Raw genomic sequence first — 15,331 nt, forward strand, 5'->3', positions numbered from 1 at the left:
TTCAGGGGAAGAGGGAGCTGCGTTTCTGTCAGTTTTGAACGGAGTTGGAAGCAATGACGTAGGTCTGGTGCGAGCAGATGTCTCTGTCCTTTTAATGACATGGAGAAATTATTTGCTGTAGGTGCTGGATGCCATCGAGCAGCACTCGTACTTGCGTGGGAAGGAGAAGGAAGGAGGACACGAGGCAAGTACTAAGCCTTCAGAATTTTGTTTTATAAATACGTCTCCTCGTGTCTCCTCACCCCGCTTCCCCGGGAACGTGAGTGGAACTAATTCCCTAATCCTACAACTGTGGTAGTTCTAAACTTTAGTTCTGGTGGTATCCAGGTTTTCCCTGGTCATTTCCTCAGCCTGGGCAGAACTGAGCAGCTCGGTGCTGGGTTTGCTATCCCTAGCTGGGCTGTTCTCCCCAGAGTGGGGGAGAAGCCAGTGGGACACCGCTCTGGGAGGTGTGTGGAATGCTTAGCTCACACACAGTCCAGCAGCAGCTCCGTGTTTGTTTAAAAACAGCAAAGCAGGCGATGCTGACTCCAGCCCTGGTTATGCCAGAAGGATTTGGAATCCCCCTGCCCACCTTTGTGGATAGTGATCCCCATAAGGTGGAATCAGTCAGGGTTGTGGATCCGTGTGGATGCTGTTCCACAGAACACAGGGTGATTTAAAGTTACTGGGTACAGCAGCACTGGCTGTGGTTTGTGGTGCTCGTATTGTGTGAGAATAAGTGGGTTTAAGTCTGTTCTTCAAGGTCTGCTGACATATTTTAGCAAGTCTTTAAAATGCTGCAGTGCTGGGAGTGATGCAGCTTGTTTTGCTGGTCATTATTTTGATGTATCCTGTACCAGATTTATGAGAAGACACGTGTTGGTGTTTCTATGTTGATAGTGGATTGTTTGTGGAGAGAGATAATAACACCATGCTTGTTCTCTCTGTTTATGTGCTTAAAATTGGGGTATTTCTGGTAGGTAGCTATTTCTGAGTTCTCAGGGGCTAATTTAACAATATAGGGTATGTTTTAAATGTAAACTCCTGTCTGCAAACTCTCTTTTAACACTAAGCTTCATACAAATATCTGACAATTCTTTCATGCATCCACAGTGAGGCTGCAAACTGTTCCTATCTACATAAATGTCTCATTTATCAAATCCAGTTTTCTTATTTGCTCTCCAACTCATCATATAACTTCCTCTGGCATCTGATTTGAGGAAACCTTGAGCTGGGTTGTTTTCATCCACCCTTCTCTATATGAGGGCTTTCAGGCTGCAAACTAATTCTTGTTTGTGTGTGTGTATTACTTACAGTGATTCTCTGTAAGTACTTCCCTTTTACATTGTTTCATCATTATCAGTTAAAAAGGATCTTAGCAAGCCAAAGCTTTTAAAGATAAGGTATTTCTACTTTTGTGCGTTCTAAATGTGGATCCTGCATCAGCAGGGTTTTACTGTTAGATTTCTTTTCCGTAATGTGTTGCTGGATTTCAGCAGAAATGAGTTCTGTTCCTTCTAAATAACCTGCTGTCTTATCTTAAAGGAAAAAGCCTGTTTGTATGGAGCTGGGCTGGAGTTTGCTGGAGTGCTGGGGAGCAGGGGGGGGGAGCAGGGACAAGGCAGTGGTCAGTGAGTTTGGACCGGGAACACAGACTCGTTGTTTCCTCCACTTACGGGTTTTTGTTCCAGGTTGTTCTGCAGCCTCGTGAGATGCTGCAACATCCAGGTTATGAGAAATGCCAGGGGAGGAGGTGTTTGTAGAACACTTTAATATTTATTTGTTGCTTTTACACAAAAAAAAAAAAAAAAAAAGAAAAGGTGTCTAAGGTTAATGTTTTTAAATAGGAAACAGATCTTTTGTTTTAAGACAGAACTCAGAGTCTTTTAACAGGACTCCTCTACAGTTCAGCATTTACAGCAAACTGAGTTTGAATAAAAGTGCAGCTTTGGCACCAAAGGTATTCAAGAAGTAGATTTCTATAAAATTCTGTTGCAGCACATGCTCAGCTTTATTAATAGACGCATCAGGGAAATTCACAAAGTGAACCCAAAAGAGTATTTTGTTTTGTGCTTATTATTTTCAAACTACTTCCTCATTTGAAGGCCATTGATTAAACCAGAAGGATCTGATTGCCTTTGGCTGTGTAATAAACATGATGCAATTGCTTGGTGCCTGCTTGGTCATCAGTTCTTCCAGGGGCAGCTCAGTGAGTTTCCCTGACAGTCTTTTTATCACTCCCTGAAATCACTCTGGCAGCTTTTTTTTTTAATTTTCTGAGTGAAGTGTGTTTTAGAAGATATTGATCTGGTAAATTTAAGGTTCCCTTTGGGTAAAAAGAAGGAAATCTCTCCTCTGATTTTTATGTGGGTAGCACAGGTTGTGACTTTGCATTGTGATCGTGTAGTGGGCATCACTTAAAAGTCTTCACTGGCATTGCATGCCAGGAACTTTCATCTGTGAGAGCCTCAGCTCCTCCTGAACGCGGAGGAAAGTTGAAATAGAAATCAAGGTAAATTAATTGGGTGTGGTCATCCCTTTCTTGAGTTACTGAAGGATGTTGAATATCCGAGTTATTAATGGTAATGTGGCAGCTTCTCAATTTTTATAAAGCCCCACTTCCAGCATTAAAGAGCAATGTTCCTAACATGACATGTTGTCTTTATTCTGTAGAAGTAAACCATGGGAATCCACTTTTAACTTCCTGTTAAAATAAAAAATATGTATTTTTAAAAATCAGTAGGTTTTGCTCTAAGATTCAAGAAACCTGGAGTACTGCTAGTGTTCATTTTTAAATTATTTTAAAATTTATTTAAATTAATTAAATACTGAAATTAGATTGACTAATAAGTTTGTTCTTGTTCAGGATGGCAAAGAACACGTATTTGAGTAGGTTGGAAGATTTCTTGTTTAAATGGTCATGTTTGTGTTGTTTTACTGGACTTTCTCTTTGTGTCAGAAATCGTTAGTTTAATTTGTAAGGCAGGGAAATCTCAAATTTAATATAGGGAGCTTACAAAACAAGTTTGTCTGAGTTGCTAATGAACTAGGCACTTATGGCCTTGGACAGGTAATAGCTTGATGTTGATGTAATTGCTATTTTTTTTCCCCACCCAGAATATTAGGTCAAACTGGACTCCGGTTTGCTTAGAATTTAATGAAACCAATCATTCCATGGGAGCGTGTGGTTGCTTGTGGTCCGTCCTTGGCTACTAAAGGCATTCAAATAGGGGCATTCTCACAGTTTGGCCTCCATTTGCTCCTCCTCCTTCTGTCACTGTTAATTGTGATGCTGGGTTACCTGAGAGCCCAAGAAATTCCTCAAAAGGAGGGCAAATGGCGACCTTGGTGTTCCATGACTTTGATTTGGGATAAGCAGGTTTTGTGCTGCAGTTGATGCTGTCTTTGGGAAGAGAGAGAAAAAGCCGTTTGTACTTCCCTAAGAAATTGTCTCTGTCAGAGTGGAGGTGTTAACCCCAAATCCTGGATAAACCATACACTTCCAGCTGCATTCCACTGGAGTCTAAAACACACACATGGGTTTGGTTTGGGTTTGTTACTTTTCTACAACCTACTCCCCAGGATCACTGTGGTGTAGAACCTGGCACTGGGAGGAATGAATCTGGTATGCAGTATATGTATTTCCACGCGTATTAAGCAGTTTAGGATGAAAGGTGTTGGGACTACCAGATACCATCAACATTTTGTGAGCAGGATGTCATGATTAGATTGGAACTGCTGAATGTGTGCCAAACGTTGTGGTGAGTCTGTTTTTGGAGAGATGCAAACTCTGCTCGCTTCCTGCATTAAACCTCATTTTCCCCATATTTTTATATGTGAGCTGTGATTCTGTTGCACAGAACCTGGCATAATATTGAGCAGATTTATTTAGGGTTGCCCTTGAACGTTGTGAGCATTTAAGCCAGATTTACAGGAACACAGTCAGTGATGATTCACGTTGAGATGACGTTTTTCTCCCTTGTAATGGAACATATGGGACTACGTAGCATATGGTACCACTGAAAATTGTTAAACGTGGAGCACTGATTTATTATACAGCACAGCAAAAAGGGTTGGGGTTTTCAGCACTGAGCAGAAAGCTTGTAAGCAGCCCTGGCTGTTGACTTGTATTGGGTGCACTACTGTGTTGTGTGGTAATTTCAAAGGATTCCTTTAAATGGAGACTGAAGGCTTCCAAAAGTTGTGTGTGTGTCCTTTTACTATGGTTCAGTCTTGCTCTGTGGGACGACAGCTTAAAAAACCTGAAAAAAAGAGAAATCCTTTCTCTCAGATGGGAAGCAGAGGTATTAAAATGTGTAAATAGTTTTCTTCCACTCTTACTACCCAAAACACCTTCTTTCTGTGTTTTGTTTGGGGTTTTTTTTTTGTCTTTGTGACTTCTGGAGGGTTGTTTTTTTTTTAAACTGAGGCAGGGAGAGGAAACAAACGCACACCTTAGTCCTTCCAGTACACAAGGGAAAGTGGACTAAAGTGCAGCTACAGAGAACATAAATTCCAGTCACCTATTTCCTCGTGCTCTCCTGTGTTTCTTAACTATTCATCTTTTGGATTATTGTAATCTCTCCAGAGCAGGCATCGCTTCTGGTCTGGCTCTGCAGGGTCTTGCTGCAGGGTAACTGAAGCTCCCAGGTGCTGTGGTCATACAGGTAATTAATAGTTGGTCATAAAAATACATTGATTAAGCTTTTTCAGAAATTATTTAGGCAAGAAACTTCATTTAAACCTCAGAATGATGTTTGTGTTTGTTTCGTCTTTTTCTAATGACTCAATTTATTTGTACATCTTAAAGTACTGATTAAAACAGACTTTATGATAAATTTGCTTTTGTTAGGCCTAAAATACATGATTAAGAAAGAATATATATTGTAAATTTTCAGGATAAAAATCAGGTCTTTTTTCCTCCCTACTTGGTTAGGGACAATCTACCTCTCAGTTCAGGGTTTCTTGTGTGTTTCTGCTTACTCTGCCTGGTTCAGGTAAAGTTTGAGTATGCTGTGTCCTTTAGAATGGCAGCAGATATTTGACATCATTAAAAACTGCTGTTATTTAATAAAAGGAAGTAGTATCTACCCTTGAGGGAATTAACTAATGACCTCTTGTTACCATCGCCTTCAGGATCTTAGATCCTCCCTTTGCTTGCCTCATTCTTAGTCATAGATTGGAAGAGGAAAACAGGCTTTTTTCCCTCCCTCCCTCCCTCCCAACTCTTGAGCAGTTTCTCAACTGGAGATGAACTGATGGTTGACCTAAACCCTGTGAGGAAACTGAAGTGGGGAACACACTCCCTTTCCCCTTGTGGAACATACTTCTGGTGTTAAAACTTACACACAACATCTCAATTAAATCTAATTCTCAGCCTTAGCCTGCACATAAAATATTTTTTAAAAAGCATTAGCCCAAATGAATTTTAATTTATAGCATTTCTAATCTCAACACTGGCAGTGGTGTCAGTTTTAGCCCTTTAAAAGAGGGGAAAAACATTTCTTATCTGGAAAGTATGTGAGTGGCAGAGCAGATAAGATAATTGAGCCCTAAATGTGAGCTGGGATGGAAACAGGCTCTGTTGAGAGTCAGGTCTCATCTGCTGTGCCACAGTCCAGCGGTGCTTTAATGCATAATAATCCAGGGAGTTTGGTCTTCCTGGGCAGGACACAGGGAGTTTTCTCTCTGCTGTTTTTTCACTAAGAGACACGAGCCTTTAGTTCCAGTGTGAGACGCTCACATTCTCAGTGTCAGGAGTTTTCTGTCATTTGGGAAGCAAACAGCCAAAAATAGGATTTTATGGCTCTCCTGCCTGTAAAACAGTTAGCTGCTAAAGTGAGGAATAGAAATAAAAAAACCTTCCAACTTGTTCCACTCAGGCAGCTTTCTCTCAACATTTCTTGTGTGCTTTTTATCTGTGGTGTCTTTTCTCTGTGGAGAATCCCCACAGAAAGTAACAAGTTTTCTGTTTTCAGTTCTTCCCTTGGACTGAAAGATCTTGTGGTTTAGAGGTTGTGTGTTCAGGACTTGGGCATGGTCCACATGGGTGGGAGAGAGCAGCACAGGTGTCTAAAACCAGAATAAATGAGTAACTACTGGAATTAGTTTTTTGCTGCACAAAGTCTTATTTTATCTTTGTTTGCTTTAATACTGGTTTTGCAGTTTTCCACTTGGTTCCATAGGGTTGCCTTACTAGAAAGTACCTAACTTGAAATTAAGTTAGACTCTTACAGAATAAGACATAAAGGGTTTTGTTGCAAAATCAGTATTGGGCTTAGTATGTTGCTGCAGGGAATGTAGACCAGGAGTTAGACCTGCTGCAGGTATTGAAGCTGTAGTGCAGAAAAAGATCTGCTTCTTTGTAGTGCCATATGGAAATGCCATAAATCAAAATTTATCTCACTTAGGCATTCGAGACCTGCAGAAATTACAGGTAAATATGTGATAATGCAGTTTGAATGATTGACTTGGAAAAGTGCTCCAGATTTTGGGTGTGTTGGGCACCTTTTCTACATTGCAGGTTTCCAGTTCTTACGTTACAGGGAGATTTCTGCCAGTCTGACTTAAAGTAGCAGAAAGTTGCTGACTCAGGCTTATTGTTAATTTGCCTTTTCCTGCCTACCTGAGTATTTTAGAGCAACACTCTTTATATTTTTAGAGCAGTCTTACATTTTTTTGATAGGCTGAGTCCAAGCTGGAGGTGGTCAGGTGAGATCGTGGTCTGATCTGTTGGACAGTTTGTGATGGATCCAGGCTCTGGAGACATCCAGGGAGGCAGAGGGACAGAATCCCTGTTCCAGTGCTGTGCAAGCTGGTGCTTGGAGCCCCAGGCTACCAGTGCAGCTCTGCTGGTGTTTAAGGTCAACTCCTTGGCAAATATTTAAGCAAGGCTTATATTCAAATGCTATTTATAAGACCAGACTAATTTCTTTCCTCATAATGATGGCCTTTTGGCTGATGACAGGGACTGGAATCTGGAAGATCTGGATTCTGTATGCCACTAGTCAGCTGTGTATCCACAGGGAAGTTGTTTGCCAGCTTTCTGCCTCACTTTTTATCTGTACTTAAATGAGAAAAAAAAGAAAAAAAAAAGGCAGACTAATACCTGCCTCACAAGGCTGTGAGAGCACAGCCTCATGCTGTAAGATCTTTGGAAAACACTGTAGGAATGTTCAAGGGGCTTATTATGGTTAAAGTCCTGCAATGGGAGAACTGGTTAAGCCTGGGTCCATTCATTAAGGAGCCTTAATAGCTGAAGCTCTGATAGTGGTTGTTCCCTGACTTCACCTGCAATTACCCTGGGTAGATCCAGGCTGCTGCAATTCCGGAGTTTCGGAGTGGTCTGGAGCAGAACTGGAGCATGTGCAGGGATGTTTGAGCCTGCCTTGAGCGCTTCATTGCGATTTCACGGCTGGGTTTGCATGCAGGTCATGCCGTATCCTCAGTGAATTTTGGCAGTTCAGCATTGTGATGATGACTTATTCTGCCACTAGTGAGCCCTTAGCACCTTCATGCCAAAAGAAATGCTATATAATCAGCTGGATTTTTCTTGTGTGTCTGCCTAACTCAGAATTTGCCCTGCTTTTGCTTTGTAAAATGAACAACAGCAAAAAAATCTTTAAAAAATGTATTAGGCAACAGAAATTTTAGTATTAAAAGGTGTAAACCATTGAAAACCTCTTTGATTTGGTGATCTTCAAGCTCAGGTCTTTTGACAATCTGTGAAACTTTTGTTTGTGAATGCTCATGTTGTGGTTTTTAAAATTAATTTGATAGTATTTTTAGAAAGTGTATATTGGAATTTTATCCCTTTTGGCCACCATTATACTAATGTAGCTATGCAAGAAAAGGAGAAATCTCCATTTTTGGGAGGGCTGGATACCAGTGTTTATTTCCCAAACCAAGTAACCTTGTTAGTCACTAGCAATAGTACCTTATTAAACTTTAATTACTTTCTTTAAATTCAGTCACTTGAAAGTCAAGATGCAGCCTTGACAGCTGGAGGTCCAAATCCAGACAGTTTTATTTATCTTCGCAGTTTCATCTCTTCATTATTATATACATAAGTTGTTTTCTGTGTCCTGGCAGATTTGAAATGTATTGACTGAAAGAAAAATAGAAACTTGGATTCCTATTGAAACACAGGGCTGAAGGAGGTAGGGATCAGGGGTTGGGTGCAGGAAATGGATTGGTTGAGAACTTAAAATCATGAGTCTGTAAATTAATATTAATTTTGAACTGATTTTAGTGCTGAATCAAAACCAGCTGTTATTCCACCTCAACTTTCTCCCACTGAGCTGGGTTGGCACAAACCTTTGTGCTACCAGAGGGTGGTTCAGATTAGGAAACTGGTCCAGCTGTGAAATAACTGGGGTAGCAAAGCCAGGAGTTGGGAGATAGGAACAGACAGAGGGAGGGTGAGGATGATGCTGGATGGTACAAATGTCCCCTGCTAAATTACACTGTGAGTATCTTTCTAAAAATACATATAAACCAAACAAAAGCCCTCCTCTGCCACTGTTAGATTTCGGTTAATGAGTAAATTAATGAGTTTCACTTTCTGTTTCTTGGGCCCGGGTTGGGTCCAGCAGCATTTGGGTTGTCCTGGGGAAGACTTGAATCATTGGTAACACTCCTTCCTTTCGCTGGGGTTGTTGTTGTTGTTTGGGGGTTTTTTTTGAAGTGCTTTTTTTAGGAATCACAATTTTGATGCTTTATATTACTTGCACCTGCTTTTTATCTTTTTTTTTAAGGTTTTATGTTCAGATTTAACTGAGGAAAGGCTTTTCTGAGAGGCTGACACATTTTGCTATATGTTCATTGTTCAGTGTTTTATAACCTATGTGCAGAAATATCCCTGCCTTAAAAAGTGGGGGAGGAGCCCAAGCAGAATGTTTGTCTCAAGGCACTGACAATATTGACTAAATGATGATACTATATTCATCAAACATAAAGCTGTATTTCATATCTCAGGTATACAGTGGCTTTTTAAAATGTTAGGCCATGGCCCCATATGACAGGAATCACATGAAGGTGAAAAGTTACTTCATAATATTAAATCCTACTTGTTGTTTAAGTGTGAGAATTACTTGCAGTATGTAACCAAGATCCTAAAGTTAGAAAAGGAAGCACCAATTTATATTAGTTGTCTACAAATAGACTGTTTCATTAATACAAATGAGGAAAGTTTGTTTTTTCTTCAGGAAGATCATTGTTTTGGGTAAACAGTGCAGCACAAGCCTTTCTGAGCACTGCTGAGGCTACCTGGCTTGCAAAACCATCCAGGGAATTTGTGGTGGGTGTTTAAAGAATAAAACATCTCAGTTTAAAGAGCATTTGGCTCCTGATGGCAGGGCCTCCCCATCGAGAGAGCGTTTGCAGCTGCTTTCAGTGAAGTTGTGGGTAAGAGCCTCGAGGGTGTGGAGAGAGGAAGTCAGAAAACTTTCATATTTATGATCTCTGTCTGAACAAAGGGGATGCTTAATTGGTGTCATCATTCATCAATGAGGAACTCTTGCAAAGCAGAGCTGAAAGGCTGAGGGTCAGGATGAAACCCCATCTGTATCCCGTGCCTCTGTATTCCAGCAGCTTGGAAGTTGTGTTGGAGATGGTGGGGTTGTGGAGGTGAACAGTTACCACTCACCCTGGCAGGAGGAACTTCCGAGTGCTGATGTCGCAGAACCACAAGGGTTTGCTACTACTATTTGTAGAAGGGGGATGTGGGGCAGAATCTGCCTCCCCCAGCTGAGCACAGAGTGAAGAAACCTCGCAAAGCTCATTGTCTTAAAGAATGAAAGGATGGCTGTGCTGGGGTCTGTGCTGCTTGGGGAGCTGGGGGAGTTGTGGTGCTTGAGTTGGCCTTTAAAAAACGGGGTGTTTGACCACCAAAGAGCAAAAGCTGGTGGTAAGAGGTGGCTAGGGAGCTCTGTATCTGTGCAATGGGAAAGGTTTTGGTTCCTGTTTGGGAATGTCCACACCCTGCTCAGGCTGCTGTGCCCAGCAGGTAGTGTTACCTCTGGAGCAGGATGATACCAGCTCCATGACCTGGAGCCTTCTCCTGGGCTATGTGGGGTTTTTTTGGTCTTCTTGGTGTCAGGGCACCAGTAGACCAAAAACTGTTATCTTGAAAATTTTGATTCCATAAACTACCACGTGGTGTATTCTGTCTTCTCAGGCGAAAATCTGTATGCAGTGTACCAGGGTTTTCTTGTTCAGGAATTTGTGTGCTGCCTTTTTTTTAGGTCAGGTTAGGGGAGAGCACTTCGGCTTTTTATTGGGAGCTTGCAAAGATTTTGGAGGATCTTTGCTGCTTTTGTAGGTTACTCTGATGTCTTGGACCACCTTTGAGTGGGACATTCTGCACAACTGAGTTTTAGTTTTACATTATCCTACTTTTCCTTTTTTTTCTCTCCTCCCCCCACTATTGCTATCACCCTTTATGTTTTATGTACTAAAAGTAAAGATCAAATACACCTTAAAATGTCCTCCTGAAGAGGTTGCATGTTCAGGGGTTTGATCCCTGTACTGACATAGTACTGAGATAAATGAATGTGTTGATGTTCTACAGTGAGATTGGGAAAAAAAAAGAGTTAATGAGACATCTGGGTGGAGGGAGCAAACCTCAGAAATGAAAATTGCTTTTCTGTTTTATGACAAGTCAAAATATTTTGGAATTAAAAGCAAAACTGAAGCTGAGTAAATTGATTTTTTTTTTTTTTTTTTTTTTTTTTTTTTGAACCACTTGTACTTGGAGCTTATTTTATGTAATTACTGGGGCGTGACTTTAAGTTCTGGGGAGGACTTCGTGGCTTGTTAGCATCGGGTCGAGTCTCTGCTGTTGCAATGAAGAAGGAAGTGAGCATGTGTCTCCTTGGGGAGGGGGACTGCAAAGCACTTCTGCCTGCCTGCATAAGGTGGGAATTGCAGCTGGCTGGGTATTTTTAGCTTCAGAATACCTCATTGTGAACGTGAATTTTGGTTTTTTCTTGTTAATCAGAGCATTTGGTAAATTAAGCTCTCAGTTACTGTTTTAAAGAGGTTTTTTTCATTCCAAGATGCACTAAACAGATGAATTCTTCATCCCAATTTTATTCATTAAAGATTTTAATTTTTTTTTTAAACCTCCGAAGCTGCAGGACTGGGTGTGTTGCATTTCACGAGTGTCTCTATCTGCTGTTGGTTTTTGCAGTTGTCCATCCATAGGTAGGGATAGTGGCATACTAGGGATTGCAGGGAGAGGTGAGGCTTTATAGATCATCCTCTGTTTCTCCAGATAATTAAAAAAAAAAAAGGGAAAAATAGTGGATCTGATTTTGTTCCCTCCTTGTAAAAACATGCAGCAATAAGGACTTTTTCATGGGTTGGAGGGAGAGGCAGAATACAGCCTCAGTTTCCATCAGTGTTTTCCAGTCATTTGCTGTAACAGTGATTCAGTTTTGTTCAGGTGTTCATCCTGGCCTGAGGTGAGACATATAGAATGTTTCTATTTTAAGCTCTTCAGCATAATGGATGAATAAACTCACCCTTCCTATGCTGGTTTTTGCCACAGTGGGTGAGCTTCCCTTCCTGGGTTCTTTGTTTTGCTGCACTGGCCTAAAATACTCGCCCTCTGAAAGCTCTTGGTGTGCTGTCCACACCAGTGGAAGAAAATGTTCTGACCATTTTGCTTCAGGGTTGCTGATCTTAAACTGCACTGTTAAAAATACCAAGTTTTCTGAAGGCACACAGTGATGTTTTCCTGGCTCCCTGCCTCTTTCCCCCAAATTGATGTGATCAAATGCCACCAAAACTCAGCAATCCCTAGGTCAAGTGCATAGCCATGTGCATTTGCTGCAGCATTAATAGTGGTTATTCCAGCTTTCTTAAAGAAAATAAGGATGTTTTAATAAATGGAAGTCTTCTGCTTGTCACAGTAAGTACCACACAAACAGGTTATGTTCCAGGGCATAGAGTTTTGAAATTATTTTCGTACTGCTTTAAACTGTCTCATGCTGACTCAGTTTGGCTGTAAAAGGCTGAAGTCTTGTGATCTAGAGCAGGGTTTTTTCCTGCTGGGAGAGCAGGTGTATCCTGGAGATCAGTTTTTCTCTATGACCAAAACATTTTTTATGTTGATCTTGAAGCATCTGCTTATCCCAAATACCATTTCACTTGCTGAGCTTTGGGATCAGTCTGTCTTTGCCAGTGTTGGTGGTGGCCCTTTAACATTTTTTGTTTAAGAAGCTCAAGGGAAGTCTAGAGTGTCTGATCTGAAATCAGACAGACCTGAGGGGGAATGCTTTCAGTTATGGGTTCAATAAACCCACTCTGGAAGGAAGGACAGGGCAAAGGGCCATTTCCAGGCTGCTTGTGGCAGTACCTGTAACTGTCTGAATTCTGTGTAGCTTTTCCAGGAACTTTCTACAGTAATCTGGGTATATTCCACTGTTTTCAGAATCGGCTTTAAAATTTTATCCTCCCTCCTTAATTAGATGCCAAATGATGCATTTACTGAATTGAATCAAGAAACCTCTGATGGTTCAAATGGAAATCTTGAGCCCATGTGTAAGGCTGCCAAATTTATTTGCTGAGGTTTGGAACTCATAGCAGTGAGTTGGGACTGACTTGTTGGGACTGACTTAAACCCAGATCCCAAACCCTACCAGAAAACAAATTTTGCTGTGAAATTTGTTTGAAAAGTTTCGAGCATTAGAACATTTGCTGGCCTGTATTTAATTTTAATGATGATATATTTTAATTGGCTGTCAAAAACGTGCTTCAAATAAATGCAATGCACTTCTCTTTATGTGCCGGTCACCTTGTTCCTTGTCCTTAAAGTGCTTGGGCTCCGTGTGTCCCTGTTTGGGAAGATAGTGCAGCCTTTTGAAGGATGCGTTTTCTGTGCAGCCTTTAAAATCTCTCAGGTTTGTTGGGTGTTACCCTTTGAGATTTACAGGGCAGTTCGTGTTTGTTTTGACTGTTACTTTATCTCACTTTGTCAGTAAGTCCAGTCTCTTCTGGCCATGAGTGATAGGAGGGGAGGATTAGGAAGTTTTGGGAGGCTGTGTTTGGAATGCTGCACTTCAGGGTGCACACTTGGATTCTTTTCCTTAGCCTTTGTGGTGATTATATGATCGAAAGAGCTGTAAAGGTACTGTGATGATAGAAATGAATTAAATGGTTAAATGTCTTAATCATTCATATGTGAAATGACCTTTCTGCTTGTACTTCCCTTGGTGTTCTTGTGTATTGGCACATCTTTGGTGACAAAACACTCCTTGTCCTTCCCTTACACAGCAAAGGGGCTTCCTCAGCTCGTTTATTAATTTTTAACCTTGATACTGACATTTCACTTCCAGGTTTGGAAGCTGTTTCACCTTGCCGACACAGAAGTCAGTGGTCATATTTACAGTGTAGTGGTTGGTTAATAAATGTCCCCATGGCAGGCTGGGGGAAGTTTGCCTGTGTGTTATTCTGCACACACTGTGGGAATTGTTATGTCTTCCTGAGTAACACTCACGCAGCAGTAATGGACGTGAAATGGGTTTTAAAACACTGTATAAAAATGGCAGTGTTCACATTCAGCTCTTTACCAGAGCTATGAATGATGCAGTGCTGAGAGCTGGTGAAGGGTTCACGCAGATGTATTTCTGGGTGCGTTACTTTTTTTTTAAGAGGCATTTTTAAGCTATATGTGTTCTGTGTGTGTATAGTGGGGTAGCTGAATCATTCTGTGTGGAAAAGAGCATTTTAAATCTACTTACGTATCCAGTGCCAGCACAGGTAAAATCTTTGGGTCCTCCTTTTTTCCAGGCTAGGTGAGTGTCGAGGTGCAGTGTAAGATTCCTGAGTGTAATTCAGGCTGTGCAATGCTGTGCTGAGAACTGAGCTCCTTCTGCATCCCATCAGGGCCCCTCAGGGGTGCTGTGCTTCCTGGGCACTGGCAGCTGAAACTCAAATTGGGGCAGCCAGCTCACTGCACGGATTCTCCAGATGTTCCTGAGGTGGAGCTTCTAGCTACAACTGACCTCGTGTGCCCAGCAGCCCTTATTGCTTGGAGACACTGCTGGATTTTAAACCTTGGTTTGGAAAATCAGTTCCTGCAGTTCTTGGGAGCAGCAGTGCTGTGCTTGTCTCCATCAAACAGTTAAGCTACTTAGAAGCCACAGTTTTAATCTTTATGGAGAAGGAAAGGGGAGTGTTGCAAGCACACCTTATATAATGCATGTAATTACTGACATTACCCACACTTCTTGTGCTAATACCAACTCCTGGGCATGCAGCTGGCACTTCCCCAGAAAGGTGTCATGTGACAAATGTGTTATGGCCATTTTGCTGAGCAGGTTTCCTGTAACAGCTGCCCATGAGCTGCTCTTCAGATTCCCAGAGATCTCTGACAAACCTGTTTTGGTTTGTGTTTCAGTAGTGCTTCCCATAGTGTAACTTAAAATGCTTAAGGGGAGATGGAGGCCACTGTATGCACAGGTCTGTCTATGCACTTCCCTGTTGCTCAGGGAATTTGGATTTGTGTTTTTGGGAAAGCAGGAGGACCTGGGGATTGAGTAGACTTGTGAACATAGAAGTTTTGGTTACAATATTCAGATTTTGTGTCTTCATCTCTTTTTTGTAGTACTGATTGCAGCTAGAAACAAGACTCTATATTAATATGATTGTGTTGACATCTGTGGACTCTGCTTTGGTATTTAATGAATGCTGCTGTGCAATTGATGGCCATATGATGGCTGAAAAGATAAATTCTGATAAAATTGATATTTTCCTTCAGATGTGCCTTACTTTGTTGCTGCCAACTGTAGCGATCTGATACTTCAGAACAAGCCCTTAACTTAGTGTAAATATTTGTAAAGAATCCCAGCTTTACTTTACATCAGGTATTTTCTGAAAAGCCCCTGTCCAGAAATATTCTGAAGAAAATTCAGTGTCTGGGGAAAAAAAAAAAAAAACAATTTAGGTGATGTCTGATGCTGGCAAGGGGGTTCTGTGAGTGCTGGGGAAAACTCTGTGTATTAGTAGTTCTCTTTGTCCTTGTTGACATGCTACTGCTAATTTATTATAATAACATAGCAGACTATTCAAATGGGGTGCCACATTTAGCTAAACTAGGTGGAAATATATATTTAAGTTCATCCTTGAAGAACTTCATTGTCAGTGTAAATATTGCAGATAAATTGGTGGCATCACACTTTACAGAAAGTTTTGTCTTAAGAGAGCTAAAGAGCAGTCTGGGGTTACACAGGCAGCCTGTATGAGTCTGGGGACTCATTCTCAGTAAAACCAAACTCTCCTCTGGATTTATTCCTTTATTGGGATAGCAAATGGTTTTTTGTCCTCAAACCCAGGGCTTGTAACC

The 15,331-nt window shown here is 41.2% G+C and overlaps 1 protein-coding gene across 4 annotated transcripts in view; it reads left to right on the forward strand.

Moving 5' to 3' along the window:
* Positions 1 to 109: 109 nt before the first annotated feature.
* Positions 110 to 15,331, forward strand: part of TAOK3 (TAO kinase 3) — a 74,681-nt gene continuing 59,459 nt past the window's right edge. Inside the window, exon 1 of one of the 4 annotated variants that reach the window (XM_017746506.1) lies at positions 110 to 184. The gene's annotated coding sequence lies outside the window, so the exon portion shown is untranslated. Of the gene's footprint in view, positions 185 to 236; positions 260 to 15,331 lie in introns of those variants that run through there. The other 3 variants (XM_017746508.1, XM_008642904.2, XM_017746507.1) reach the window with 3 other exon arrangements.

The sequence above is a fragment of the Corvus brachyrhynchos genome, unplaced genomic scaffold (assembly GCF_000691975.1).
Source record: "Corvus brachyrhynchos isolate BGI_N302 unplaced genomic scaffold, ASM69197v1 scaffold19, whole genome shotgun sequence".
Lineage (NCBI taxonomy): Eukaryota > Metazoa > Chordata > Aves > Passeriformes > Corvidae > Corvus > Corvus brachyrhynchos.